Here is a 13,597-nt window from a genome sequence, read left to right on the forward strand (position 1 = left end):
ATTTGAGTTTTCCAGATTTCTGGTGAATGTTATTTGGTGAATTAACAGAAAGTTAGGACTGCTTATTGCTCAGTTTTATCTTTTTCAAAATTCAACACTTTCTTTTTCTTCTATGACACCTAAGTACATTCTAACCTATGTTAGAACTTGGCTGGTAAGCTACTGACAAATTTCTTATAAGCCTCTTGGGAGGGTATGTCAGACTTCAAGAAGTCAAACTGAATTGTGAAGATTCTTCTGCTATTGTTGCAGTTTACAGCAAAACAATCCACTCTTTCTGGAGTCATACATGTTAAATTATGAGGATGATTAAGTGATTTTTAATTAGTTTTTCTAGGCATTTCACAATTCAGCTAGTATAAAGTTATTGACAAATACTTATGATTTATTAATTGAGAATTTTATTTTGACTTGTTTATTCCAAATAATAAATGGATATGAACAGATACCATACATTTTTTATTATTCCTGCAAACACTCGGTTCTTCAGAAAAGACTGGGGAGGGGGATTTTGTGTGGAGCATTTATTGCATTGTCTGAAATTATCAGTATGTGCCATAGTTTGAAATGTATCAAGTTTGCCTCCATTTGATGGAGGTGAATGCTTAATCCATGTACATCATCCCAGTGTGGAAACAATCTAGTTACAGCTAGGTGTTTTTTTTTTAATCAAATGCAGATATGAACATGTGGAAAATTACTTGAACTTGCTTCATCCCATTCCACAAAACATAGATCTTAGAATTTGGAATTTATAATTTCAAGTTCTTTTTGTCTGAAGGTGTATTTAGCCTAGTAACAAGGAAAATACACAAACGTAGTATATGAAACTCTTACAAATACACAATGCAAAACTTACAATGCCAAAGATACTTCAGTCTCCATAGATTTATTTGTACAAGAAAAACAGAAAAAGAAATTGAAGTCACTTCAATGAAGCCTTGGTGCGGTTAATTACATAACTTTACACTGGAGAATATTTTTTGCCTTTCCCCTAATACAGAATACAAAATGCTTTCCTAAGATATGGCTTGGCTGCAGGAGAAATTGTCTGTACTGCCTAAAAACACTAGATGTAGCTGTTGACACTTGCACGAGAAAAGCACCACTTTTTCTTTTTTCCGTGCAGAAAGTAGGTGTTTTGTTGGTTTTTGTCTGTGTTGTTTTGGATTTATTATTTTTAAACAAATCTGTATACTGTGGCTTTGCTTAAAATATTATGGAGCTTCTTTCACAGTCCCTGGATTTGTCAGTCCCTCTTCCATTACATGTGGTACAAAAATATAAAAGTATAAAATTTAAACATGACATAAGTTTTCATGAATTAATTATAAAGTAATGATGTTTGAAAATAATCTAGGATATATGCTTCCAGCAATTGGCCTGACATTGCAGCTGGAGTGGTGTAGTGCATGTTTCTCTTCCAGCATCAATGCATTTTACATAGCTAGGATATAGCAGTAAGCCGATCAGCTGCAACTGCCAAAATACCAGACGAATCCCTAAAAATAGAAGTCCTCTAGTAATCTGTCTAGATTATTGAATTCAGTGACCAGTTGATAATATATCAGGGAATGCTTGCAGAACTGAATTAAAATATAGCAAAAGATTATATTTTCAGTGACATCAGAAATCTTCCATATTCTGTTCTACAGTTTTCATGGGAAATGCATTTGTAAGGGTATCCAATTTGCTATTCCGCTTTTTAAGCTTTATTTCCCAACTACTAGTACCATAGTAAAATTCAAAATAGTGTTGACAGTGCCTCTCTGTAATATTTTATTGGAATAGTTTAATTAAGAAAATACAATGTAAAATTATGATTTTCTTTATCAACAGAAAAAAGGTATAAGTGTAAGCATATACAAAAGTTCTAGTATCATTTTCCTATGCAATGGTTAAAAGAAGTATATTTGCAGGCATATGTATTCGTATTTAGATGCTCTTCTAACATATAATTGCAAAAATGTGCATTTAGGGAGAGAAAGACAGAAAGGATGCGTCTGATGGTGGACAGCTTCATGCATTTTCCTGGTTTTCATGTTTCATTCTGTGTATGAAAAAGAACCGATGACAGGGGTCTGATACTGCTTTTCATTTCTAGCTGATAAATGTGAACAAATAGTTAATATACTAAAGAGGTAGTTACAGAAAAATGTTAATAACTGACTGTTGACAAGCATGTGTACCAGTACATCTATGAATGTTATATTACTGGGAGACATGCGTGAAGATTTGGGTTTAGTTTACTGCTAGTGAAAGGGTTTTATTTTTTACTAACATGAGTCGTGTTATACATACAAACTACTGGTAGGAGAATTGCATCTACATCCCTATCTGAATGAAAATAAATACCCTTCAGGTACAAATAACCTGTCACATAAAGGTGTCATCCATTCCCTTGTTCAATTGTGCTTTGAGCCCATCTCGTGTTCTCAGTTGTGCTTCTGTGACTTTGTACAGTTTTTAGTGGAATTGCTGTGGTATAAATACACCTATATCAACACCTGCAGATCCATATGTAATACTCTGCCTGCATGATGCCCAGCTGATTTGCACAGAAGCACTGAAATGTGCTGCTGTCAAAGCATGGCAAATGCCTCTTCTGGGCAGACATGCAGCAGTTCTTCAGTATAAGAAATGGTCTAAGGGTCAGAGTGACAGGGGTATAGGTATTTAAGCAAAACCAGAGTTTGACTCCAGTAGTTTTGCCATGAGGAACTCCAGAATTCAAAGTAAAGTTAATCCCTAAAGCATTAATTTAATCATGAGTTATACTGGTTTCTTAGGCTTCTTTCTGTGCTCTGTCAGGGGAAATTCACTCCAGCCACCAAGCCAGAAGAAACAAAGAAGCAGTTTTACCCTTTCTGAAGTTTTCCTGGTTTATTTGGTCGTCTTCTCAAGTGGGATCTTCTCACCTTTTTTTTCCTGTGCCCTGGTTTCACTCCTTGACTCTTGTTTCCATATACCTAGTGCCTTGCTGCTACTGACTTCAATACAGTTTTGCTCTCACTGTGCCACCTCATAGGTTGTTTCTTCCTCTCCTTGCCTTGCCTCACCTCTCCTCCCCCCTCCTTGCCTTGCGTCTCTTTTTTTCCTTTCTCTGCCACCTTGTTACCCTAATTTCTGGTGTTTTCCTCAGTCCATGTCCTAGGTATATCGGATAATTCAAGACCTGAAGATGTGGTAGCAGAAATGTGGTACAAATTCAGATCTCGTATAAAGAGTCTTTTTGTCACTCATGGCAGTATCCATCCAGCTTTGGTTTCTGACATCATACCTCTTTTTCCTTTTGTTCTGCTTACTGGTAGCTGTAGAACAATTGCTTCTCTCTTCGAAATAATTTCACTCTATGTGCTCAGTTCTCCAGTCTGTCTAGTACAGACCCATAGTCCTTCCTCCAGCACTGTCTCTGAAGTTAATTCCATGTCGAGAATCCATCTCTCTCTTGTCCCTTTCTACCCTGCATCAAAAAACAAGGGTCTTTGGCTTAGTTTCCTTTCCCCTGTCACTTGTATTCCTTCTTTCATTTTTCAATCGTCTTAATTTTGTGAAAACCATTTCTGCATTTGGCTGTACTTCATTGTCATCGTACTGTGATACGTTACCTGTTTGCCCTCTTTGTGTTAGCTTTCCTTTCAGACATTGGCTTCTGGATCTTTGTCATTGGAATCTTCTGTCTTTCTCTCTGAGGACTTAATCTTCCATTCTGATGACTCTCTTATGACATTACCCTCATAAACCTTTAGTCTCATCTCTCCAGTTAACTTGCAGCTCTGGCTTCACTCACTGAGCTGGAAGGCTAGGATTTGCTTTGCCTTTCATGCTGCACAGTTTTCTTGCTGACCTTCCTGTCACTTATTTGACATTGATCGGTGCTTTTCATCACTGCCTGTTTGCCCTCTCTCTCGGATGCTGTTCACTAGGACTTTCATCAGTAGTGATGCATTTTCTCTCTCTCCTTCTGTCTTCATTCCTATTTTGATATAGCTTTGATTCTTTTCCTCCTTACCTTGTTTTCGCACCTAGACTTGTTTTTCTCCTGCCCCACTGCAAGGCTGGCAGGTGTACATCAAACCTTTGTTTCCCTTTCTGCATCTGCTTTTACTGTTTCTGGAACTGTGAAGACTACAGTGACACGTAGTCGGTCAACTCTTTCTGCTACTAAGTCATACTCTTCCCCTCATGTCTGCTTCTTCAATGCTAGGCATTAACAGGAAATTTCTCCTGCCTCATTTCATATTTTATGATAAACGAGGTGCAGGTGCATGAGGGCACACTGTGTGCACACTTATGGTACAAATGAAATAGAAGAAAGATGAACAGACAGGAATTATCTGTCATTAATGCCTAGCATCCACCAGGTGGTCATTAATCCCTAAGGAGAATATTGTACTTCGATATTTATTCTTGTATCACCGCAACTTTCTTTTCCTATTGAATTCTGATTTTCTGTATCTGTATAACTCTTCTCCCCAGGTGGGTGCAGGTTGAATGAGCTGTCACTTAAAAATTAAAAGACCTGGTGTGTAAAGATGTACATTTGTTCTGAATAATACTTCTGCATCTCTGTTTCAAAATTTCTCCTTTCTCTTAGTGGTAAATAAATTGTGGGCTGTCCATTCAGGATAAGGTTTTTTGATGATATTGAGTCATATAAATCCAGAGAGCGTTTTTTTAAGGTAGAATTTGTGTATTCCCAAAGCCTTAAATTATGCATACAAATTGGAGAAATCTCCAGATACCTCTACTTGCAAAATTCTGCAGAACTGAGTTAAATTCTGTGTAACTCTGTAAGCTGGGTAAAAAAGTGTCTTTCAAAAGTATGGGATTTGTCAAACAGGGATCTATTGGCTCTGTCTGGGTGCATTCAGGGATGTATGTATGCGACAAATACACTTTTTTTTCTTTTCAGACAAAGAAAGGAGCTGTTTCTGTAAGTTTTTACCAGCCAAGAATTGTCTTTATGCATAGTCTTTAAGGAAACAGTTATGTTAACAAAGTTACTCTCCTGGAGGTGAAAATCTAGTTTGTGGTATCTGATTGGTAATTGTATGAAGTGGACATTAAATACTGGTACTATAACAGAAATACTTATATCTGCACCACTGATTTACAGAGAATCAAAGTCTTGTTCAAATTAGGTGTATTTTCATCGAATGTATTCATATTTACGTATAACTTCTGGTATTCTTTTCTCATATTCTTTGTCCTGTAGATGGAAAATATGGATTGCATTAGGATGTATGAAAAAGTAAATTCTTAAGTCCTAGCTGTTGGTGGTTTGTTTGTTTTTTTGTTTAAAAAAAAAAAAAGGAAATGTAACTTGGCACTATGCAGGAAGATATTTTTTAATTCTCAGTATTTCCACGTGTTTGGGGTATATTTTTTCCCCCTATCTACCGTATTTTGCTCCTTGTATTAACAGGGCTGGAAAGCTACTAACCTCCTGTATAGAGATTCTAAGTAGTTATATGGTTTTCACAACTAAAATCATACTTTGGATAGCTGCTGCCATTGGAAAGTCTACATATTACGAGGCAAGAGCTGCGTTACAGAACTTGTACACAGGGCAAATAAAGAGTGCACAAAAACTACCTCAGAAAAGTCTGTCAAGCAAAAGCTATAGAGTAGGAGAAGTAATTTTTTGCTTCGGTTTCCACACAGTACCTAATCTGTGCTTCATAACAGGCGTCTGCTTTCCTTGAGCCGTGAACTCTGGACTGCCCCGCCCAGAAATACAACAACACTGTTTTATTTTGTATGCTTCTGGTACAGAGGATCACGAAAACAAGCACTTTGTGTACATACAATTTTTGTATAATCAGCAGGAAGATTTGAAGTCTAGGGTGGGTGATCTGCACATTTTTGTTAGATACTTGCTAATGCAATCAAAACAAATCACTAGAGTTTAAAAGTTCCAGCAATGACTGTCATTTCATATAAAGAAGGGAAATAAAACAAACCCCAAACACAATGTCAGCCATTTTACACTAAATGAACTTTTATTCTAACCAACCTCACCCAAATTTTATTTTATTTTATTTTATTTTATTTTATTTTATTTTATTTTATTTTATTTTATTTTATTTTATTTTATTTTATTTTATTTTATTTTATTTTTTCCCTTGAAGTGTCCACATTATGGAATCTGAAATGCATAGTCAGATATTTCAAAGCTTATTTTGAAACTGAATTTCTTGAGCCACACAAAGGTGCTCACTTGGAAGAGAAATGCGAATAAGATGGATTACTGGCATTCTGGATTTTTTTAAACTGTCTTCTCTCACTCTGACTAAAGATGCCTGTAAACTTTTTAGCCTGCTGTCTATGGTTGCATTGAATTGGTTGATACAGTTCAGAACATCACTGCATTTCATGCACCTAGGAACAGAGAAAGTCTGTTCTGTGTATGTAAACAAGTTACTACATATAAGAGAAAGTGGCTGAAGGTCTGGACTACCCCTTGTTATTTTTCTGTTCCTTGGACTGAAGTAAGTAACACTTTCCTTTACAGCACCTGCAAAGTACATTAGGATTCCTGGATGCACGTATAGCACTCACAGTCAATGCTCTGGACTGCTGATGGAAACAAGTAGGACGCAGGTAGTGTGATGCTCTTCTTTACAGCTTCCACGGCTTAACAGAAGGGCAGCTGCATCCAGCATCAGAGCTTTCAATAGCCTTTTGAGGATATTGTAGAGAGCACCAAAGTGATTTGGTCTAAAAGTTACATGTGCCTGACCCACTGTGGTGGGCCTTACCCTTGATGAATAGCTTTTCAGGTACAGATCAATATAAATGCTTTCAATCAGGAGAACCAAATGGAAATATGAGAACAGTCCAGGTTCAAAAAACAGTCCTAAATTACAAACCTAGACTAACCCTTTTAATAACAGGGACAGCAGCTGTTCTCATTATACTCTCAAACATCCTGTTGCTACATACATCCCTGTTGGTTAGACCTAATAATCTTCAGGTACGTGAAGTGCCTTTTAGATCCTGAAAATTTTTAAATGCTTTACAATTAAAAAAAATTAATAAGAGCACAAGGCTGTTGGTGTTCAGCATGGACTTAGCTGCCCATAGACAGGTACTTTATGTAGATCACCATGACAAGAAGGCGAAGATGTTTCAAATAGAATAAAAATTAATCTTTTCCTTTATATGTGATTTTTCACAAATACTAGTATTCTTTGTCAGAACTGAAAGTACCATATTCTGTTAAATGAGTATTATTGTGAATAAATTTTCACAGTACAGTTTTTAATGTTCCTACACTGAAATAGGCAAATCCAATGAACAAGCTGAAAGATGAGCACAGCTACTTTGTATTGAGATGTCTTAACAATACATCTAAACATGTACTCACATGCAGTAGTTATTCCAATGGCTGTACATTACAGATTGCATCCCTGAAACGACTGTTAATCATCATTTAACACAGGAAGAAAACATTCACAGAGATACTTCTGAAAGAACGTGTTTGGTCAGACTTCCTTAGAGGTCCCCAGTCAACATGGCTTGCCAGCCCATTAGCTCCCATTAGCATTCATAGTATGAACTTTAAAACATCTCACAGTTTCAATGATGAAGCAGTTTGGCATGTTGCTAACCATGTGATATAAAAAATGTAATTGCTTTTATTTTACTAGAAATGTTCCAGAAAGCGGGAGCACATACTCAAACCCAGAAAACAATAAAGAGTGACACCACATGCTCCTTAGCACTGCTAAGGGCTGATGCTAAGGCCAACGCCACAGGTAAGTGCAGCTGCTGAGAAGAGGCCGCAATGGCTGTTGATACGTCTTTTACCATCCTGTTTTGCTTACCTTTTCGAACAGATTTCTAGTTCCACTGGCAGTTTTGGAGCACGTGCTGAAGCCATTTGAAGCTATTTCCAAGGTAAGGACTGCATTTTCACGATTGTTTCTGGACTCATGGGAAATCCTCCTTGAATCCTCCTCGCACTCTTACAATGTCCAGCTTTTACTCTAGAATACACACTCCCTCCAGGGAATCACCTTCTGGAAATTACATCAGAGTTAAAGAGCTAATTTCTATTGCACACATACACTCCAGAGACAACAGCTGTCTCACCTTTTTTTAAATGGAGCTGTATATTTTGCTGCTGAAGAAATATGACTACTCCCATAACTCATTCAGCAGGTGCTAATTAATAGGGAAGATGCTTCAAATTAATTTTCATTTGATTCTGTCCCTGTAAGAACCTTAACTCTGTGGTCATCTAGCAACAAAAACAACAAATGAACAAAAGCATGCTACTGAATATTGTTACTTATGAAATGTATCTAATGAGATTTGATTTTGCTTTTCAGAAAAAAAAAAAAAATTAAAATGGCCTAACAGACAAGAACTGCCAGAAGGGATCTTTGTCATTTTACAGCTTTCCTGCATTCCTGAAGGCAGTTTTAAAACAAAATGGATGCCAATAAAACTCATAGGAAATATGTAGTGAACATTACTACTGCCCTTATGAGAAAGGCATGATGCTTTATCTGGCTGATCTTCTATATATATAATACCCCCTTCTCCCCCCTCCCAAAAAAGGATGGGTGATAAGATGTTTCAAAACCTAAGCAAGTCTTTTTTGAGGCCATCTAGGTCTTTATTTTTGAATTGTGCATTGTGAGAAAATCAACTATTTGTTGTACATCTACAGATATTATGTGCAACATATTAATGAACAGACACATGTTTCTGAAAGTTAACGGATATTTATTGATTGACTAACCACTGGAAGGAAAATAAAAAAATTAAATACTGAACTCAACAGACTCAGACTCAGACCTTTCCCAACATCTCAAATTCCATCTGCTCTTTCAAGCCAGCTGGTTTTTCTCACCCAAAGGTAAGCCATAATGAATGGCAATTAATTTGCAACAAATAAGTACCAGAGAAATCTCTTCTGTGATGTCTGCAGAAGTAAAACAGCCAACTCTGCTTTCAAAGCTGAATTTCCCAGATTTGTGCCCACTTCCTCTGAGCTCACTGACGTCAACAGAATTGTATTTTTGTAACTCTGCTGTTACTAAAAAAGTACTAGACTCCATACTCTAGTCTGCGATGGGTTTTAGTTCATTTGGTTATCACCCTTCTGTGGTGTGCTTAGGGCAACACTGCACTGTGCTTGCTGAGTTTTGTCTGGACTGCTAACTTCACAGGGAGAAATGTGAGAGTACTCATAAGTAAATGAAACACCAGAGTTTGCAGGTAAGCCTGTCACTACTAGGTTGTTTTCAGACAGAGCAACAGAAATATTTGCAAACCAGGGCAGCAGCAGGTTGCAACGTGAAACTCAGGTGCAGAGGGGAGGGACAAGTCATGGGTTTTTTTCAGGTGCTTGTATAGAAAGTCCTTGTGAATGTATTTTTACAGGCTGTCCTTTTTTTTCAGCCTGTAATTATAGTGATATAAAATAAGCAAAGACAGTGGTAATCAGTCAGCACCCACAAATCTATTAAAAGACCCTGAATATCTTTGATCTGCATTCTTGACTTGGGCAAAATGTTAGAAGTCTGCGTAAAGTGACAGGACAACAAAAATTCCCAGCAACAAAGAATTACTTGTGTTAGTCCTTCATATCAAATCAGAGTCCTTGCTGCAGTAAGGGATGGTCTAATCAGCAAGCAAAAAAAATGGTCTGACGTCAGTCTCTGTGAATGACAACCTGGCAGAAAAGACATTTCTGCATCTTCCTGCAGTTGATTGTAATGGCTGTTGATTGTAATGGTAGCTTGAGCCGTTTTATATTATGGGAATTGTCAAAATCTGTATTGTACAAGGACTTATAGGTTTACAAAAATACTTGTTAGGAGTTGCAGTTAATGCAATCTATAGCCTTCCTAAATACTAGATGGAAGCAATCTCTTGCTACATTTTCCCCGTCATTTCTGCATTTCTCTGTCTTTCACTATGCTATTGCAGTAATTATTTGCTTTGCAGTGTTTCATTCTGAGGACCATTGTGCGAGTTCCGGGATTGTCCCTGATAGTAGTAAGGACCGTTATAACCTAAGAACAGAGTCTCTTGATGTTATGTAAATCACATTCACCAGAGCTTATGCAAGAATCACACTTTTGACCTCCAGACGACACATCATTACAAAAGGAGAATTTGAAAATTGCTGCTGTTTGTATGGCTGATTCCAGGATGCTGCTTTTTCAGCTGAAATTTTACATCATTTTACAGCTGAGACAAAATACTACAAAGCAATCTAAAAAAAGATTTTTCTCTGCTTTCCTCAGGTCCGGTTTCTCTCTATCACTGTTTTCTTATGTTTCTCTCTCTGCTAGAACAACAGAGAAAGTTATCCTTTACCTTCGTTTGTCTCTAGTATACAATACATGGCTCTAACTCTACCAGCGTTTCTGGAGTATATGTTCCTGACTACAATGGTGTAAGCACCCTGAAGGCTTATGGTGCCATTGAACTACAATTTACTGTGGTACACTTTTTTCCACATGTATTTTTTGTGAATACAGTTGAAAAGTTGTCTACCTTTAAGACCATTGGAATTCCCAGCCTGTCCCTGAATGCAGATTTTTAGCCTGTTAAATATCTATTTACAGAAGTTGTCTCCAAGTGTGTTTTTAACTTTTGACCATCACTTTAAGCAATGGCCTGTCTTGGAAAAGATTAAAATATATACGATAGTGAAGATAAATAAAGTGAAATTGAACATCCTTCAGCCATAAAGGGCATATATAATAGATATAAGTAAGGAAAAAAAGTAGATTAATAAAGAAGTTTTGGCTAAGAATCCTAGAAAAGTTTCATAATTCAAATTAATCCTCCAAAGTAAGAAGTAAGATGTAAGATGTCATGTAAGAAGGCTCATAGGTTTACATCGGTCATATATTTTAACAGGGCTTGTTAGAACTCATAAGAAGATTTGCTGACCACTTCTGTTCTAATAGCTTCTGCTTTCAGTTAAACAATCTGTAGTTGTGGAGTGTTGGTATGGCCACACTATGACCCTAATCAATAAAAACTGTGCAGCTGTTATCAAAAAAAGCTGTCTGCAAAATTGGAAAACAGGATTTCAGTATAATTCTTGAAGACTATAATTCTTCTAGCTTTATTGGGGGGCTATTAAAATGGAACTGGTTTTCACAGTTTCAACTGCTTTTCACTGTTCCCCACAAATGTTTTTCCCCTTCTCTACACAGTCCTCTCCCCCCATTTTTGTTTACAGAATTAATACATCTGTGGGGAAAATCAAAAAAGTAACAAAAAGCCAGCAGTTTCAGTATTACTTTTTAATACTCTTAGCGAAGGATTTCTTTTCTGAACTTAGAACTGGTAAAGGAAAATCATAAAGCCTCATGCTTCTCTACTGCATATTCAGTGGAAAAAAGAGGGAAAGAGGTGTGAAATTCTCAAAAATGCAAAAATTAAAATTAAACTAATTTATTTTTATAAAGAAATATTTTAACATTTCAGCTGAAAAATATTTTATCCTAAAAAAAAAGTGATTTGTGAACTGCTAGTACAGATATTTTTCAGCAGGAACATTTCCAACTACAGTTAGTAATAAAGGGTTTCAACAGTGAATAGATGCCTTATCATGCAGTAACAGGCAAGGTAATGGTTATATTCCACCCTAAAGAGTATGCATTGGTGTTTCCCTAATGTATTCCTTTCAACAACAATTATTACAAAAGATGCATATTTATACTGCTTATTTGGAAGTGTAAAAATAATTACAAAAATATTATTTATATTATTATTTATAATATTATTATAATATATAATAATAATTATACAATGTCAATGCAGGGCAAGAATAATAATGGTAATAATAATTATGAATTATCATTATTATTCGTGCCCTGCATTGACATTAAAGCCAATCAACAGAACTAGTGACATAACATACAACATTAAGAGCAAGAATATCACATCAGTATGAAATTTTTCTAGTTGTTATTTTGGTATTGCAAGGTTCAGTCTGTCGTACTAATACGCACGTAAAAAAGAGGAGGGTAGTGAATCCAGTAAGGAGGTATAGGTGAAAAAGGGAGTTAATTTTTCTGAAAGCTAGATCTTGTAAATGTAAACTGCAGATTCATCTTTTTAATTTTACTGTTTGAAGCAACGAATTGCATCATCCTTATCTACTCCCCCTCTCCTACCAGCCTGCATAAGTTTTCCGTGTTCTGTTCCAACCTCCTAACACCAGCCAGGCTCCTCCAGGGACATTCTGAGAGGTCTGTCTTAGTTCTTCTACATCTATTCATCATCAACTATTAACATTGTGATAAAGAGCCAGAGAGCTTTCTAGAAATGTTCTTTGTCACCACTTGTATTTACTTTTCTGCCACATGTAATGCTGATGTAATTTTAAGAATCCAGCTATTTTCTCTGCTTTAACATTAAAAAACAAGCAATCAAAAAAACCCAAACCCTAAACATAACTAAACCCAAAATGGACTCCTTTGTCTTGTCCTCAGCTTCTACCTCTCTCCCCTCTCTGTGATGACTGATAACTACCTGCACTCAGCATGCTGTGGCTTTTCTTGTACCACAGCATCATCTAATCAAAGCTGACAGCTGGACCCCCAAACAAAATTCTTTTCTGCTCAAGCTTAGAAAGAATTGGAAAAACACAAGGAGAAACATGCAGATAGCAAAGAGCCTAAAGAAACACTGTGTTATGCTTTCTTGCTATTGAAAAAGCACTTACTGTAAGAGACTCTCATAAAGGGAAAAAAACCCAAATAATTTTTTCCAAAGCTTTTTTCTTTCAAAAAGTATCTAAAAGAAAGAGGAAGTTCTTTCTTTTTTTTCTCTCTTTTTTTTTCACCTTTTCCATTTTTGTGACAGTATACATTTTGATCTGATTTGAAAGCAGTCAAGGGCAAGAACAGAAGGAAAAAGAACTTTTGATTTTAGGTCTACACCAAAGCTCAGTGACTACGCTAGAAGACGACTCAGGAGCCTAAGAGGAAATCAGAGAAAGAGAAAATTGGCCACAACGAACATGTAAAACCCCACACAGACATCTAAAACATCAAGAAAATCTGAAACTGAATTTGATTCTGCTGTGCTTCCTCCTGCTGCTCTTACTGTTGGACTCGGTGGTACTGAAAAAACCAAAATTTCAATGCTGTGCTCCCCCCTAAAGCAAAAGCCAGGACTGCCTGATTTACAAAAATTCTGAATCTGCTGTCTTTTTTCTACCTAATATAACAATAAAAAACATACAAACAAGCAAATAATACAAAGGTACGCAACAGTAGCTTTTAGACTGCATAAGGGATAGAGCTTCCCATCAGAAAACATTAGAACATCATTGTAACTTTCTATACTGTAGAACCCTACTGGGACAAGCCTGGAAGAATCTAACTAAAGGCTTTTGTTCAGATCACCTTACGCAAATAAATCAATTTTCAAGCAACATCTACATAAAACTGCTAATGACTTGTAATGGCTGAATCCCAGCTACAAGGACAACTTAACAACGCTCTTAAAAGAGATGTTGTTTTACCTCTGATCCATGAAATTTAGGGACATCAGGGACTTGCTAATGTTTCAACACAAATCGGATTAAAATGATTTTAACTTTGTAATT

The sequence above is a fragment of the Opisthocomus hoazin genome, chromosome Z (genome assembly GCF_030867145.1).
Source record: "Opisthocomus hoazin isolate bOpiHoa1 chromosome Z, bOpiHoa1.hap1, whole genome shotgun sequence".
Lineage (NCBI taxonomy): Eukaryota > Metazoa > Chordata > Aves > Opisthocomiformes > Opisthocomidae > Opisthocomus > Opisthocomus hoazin.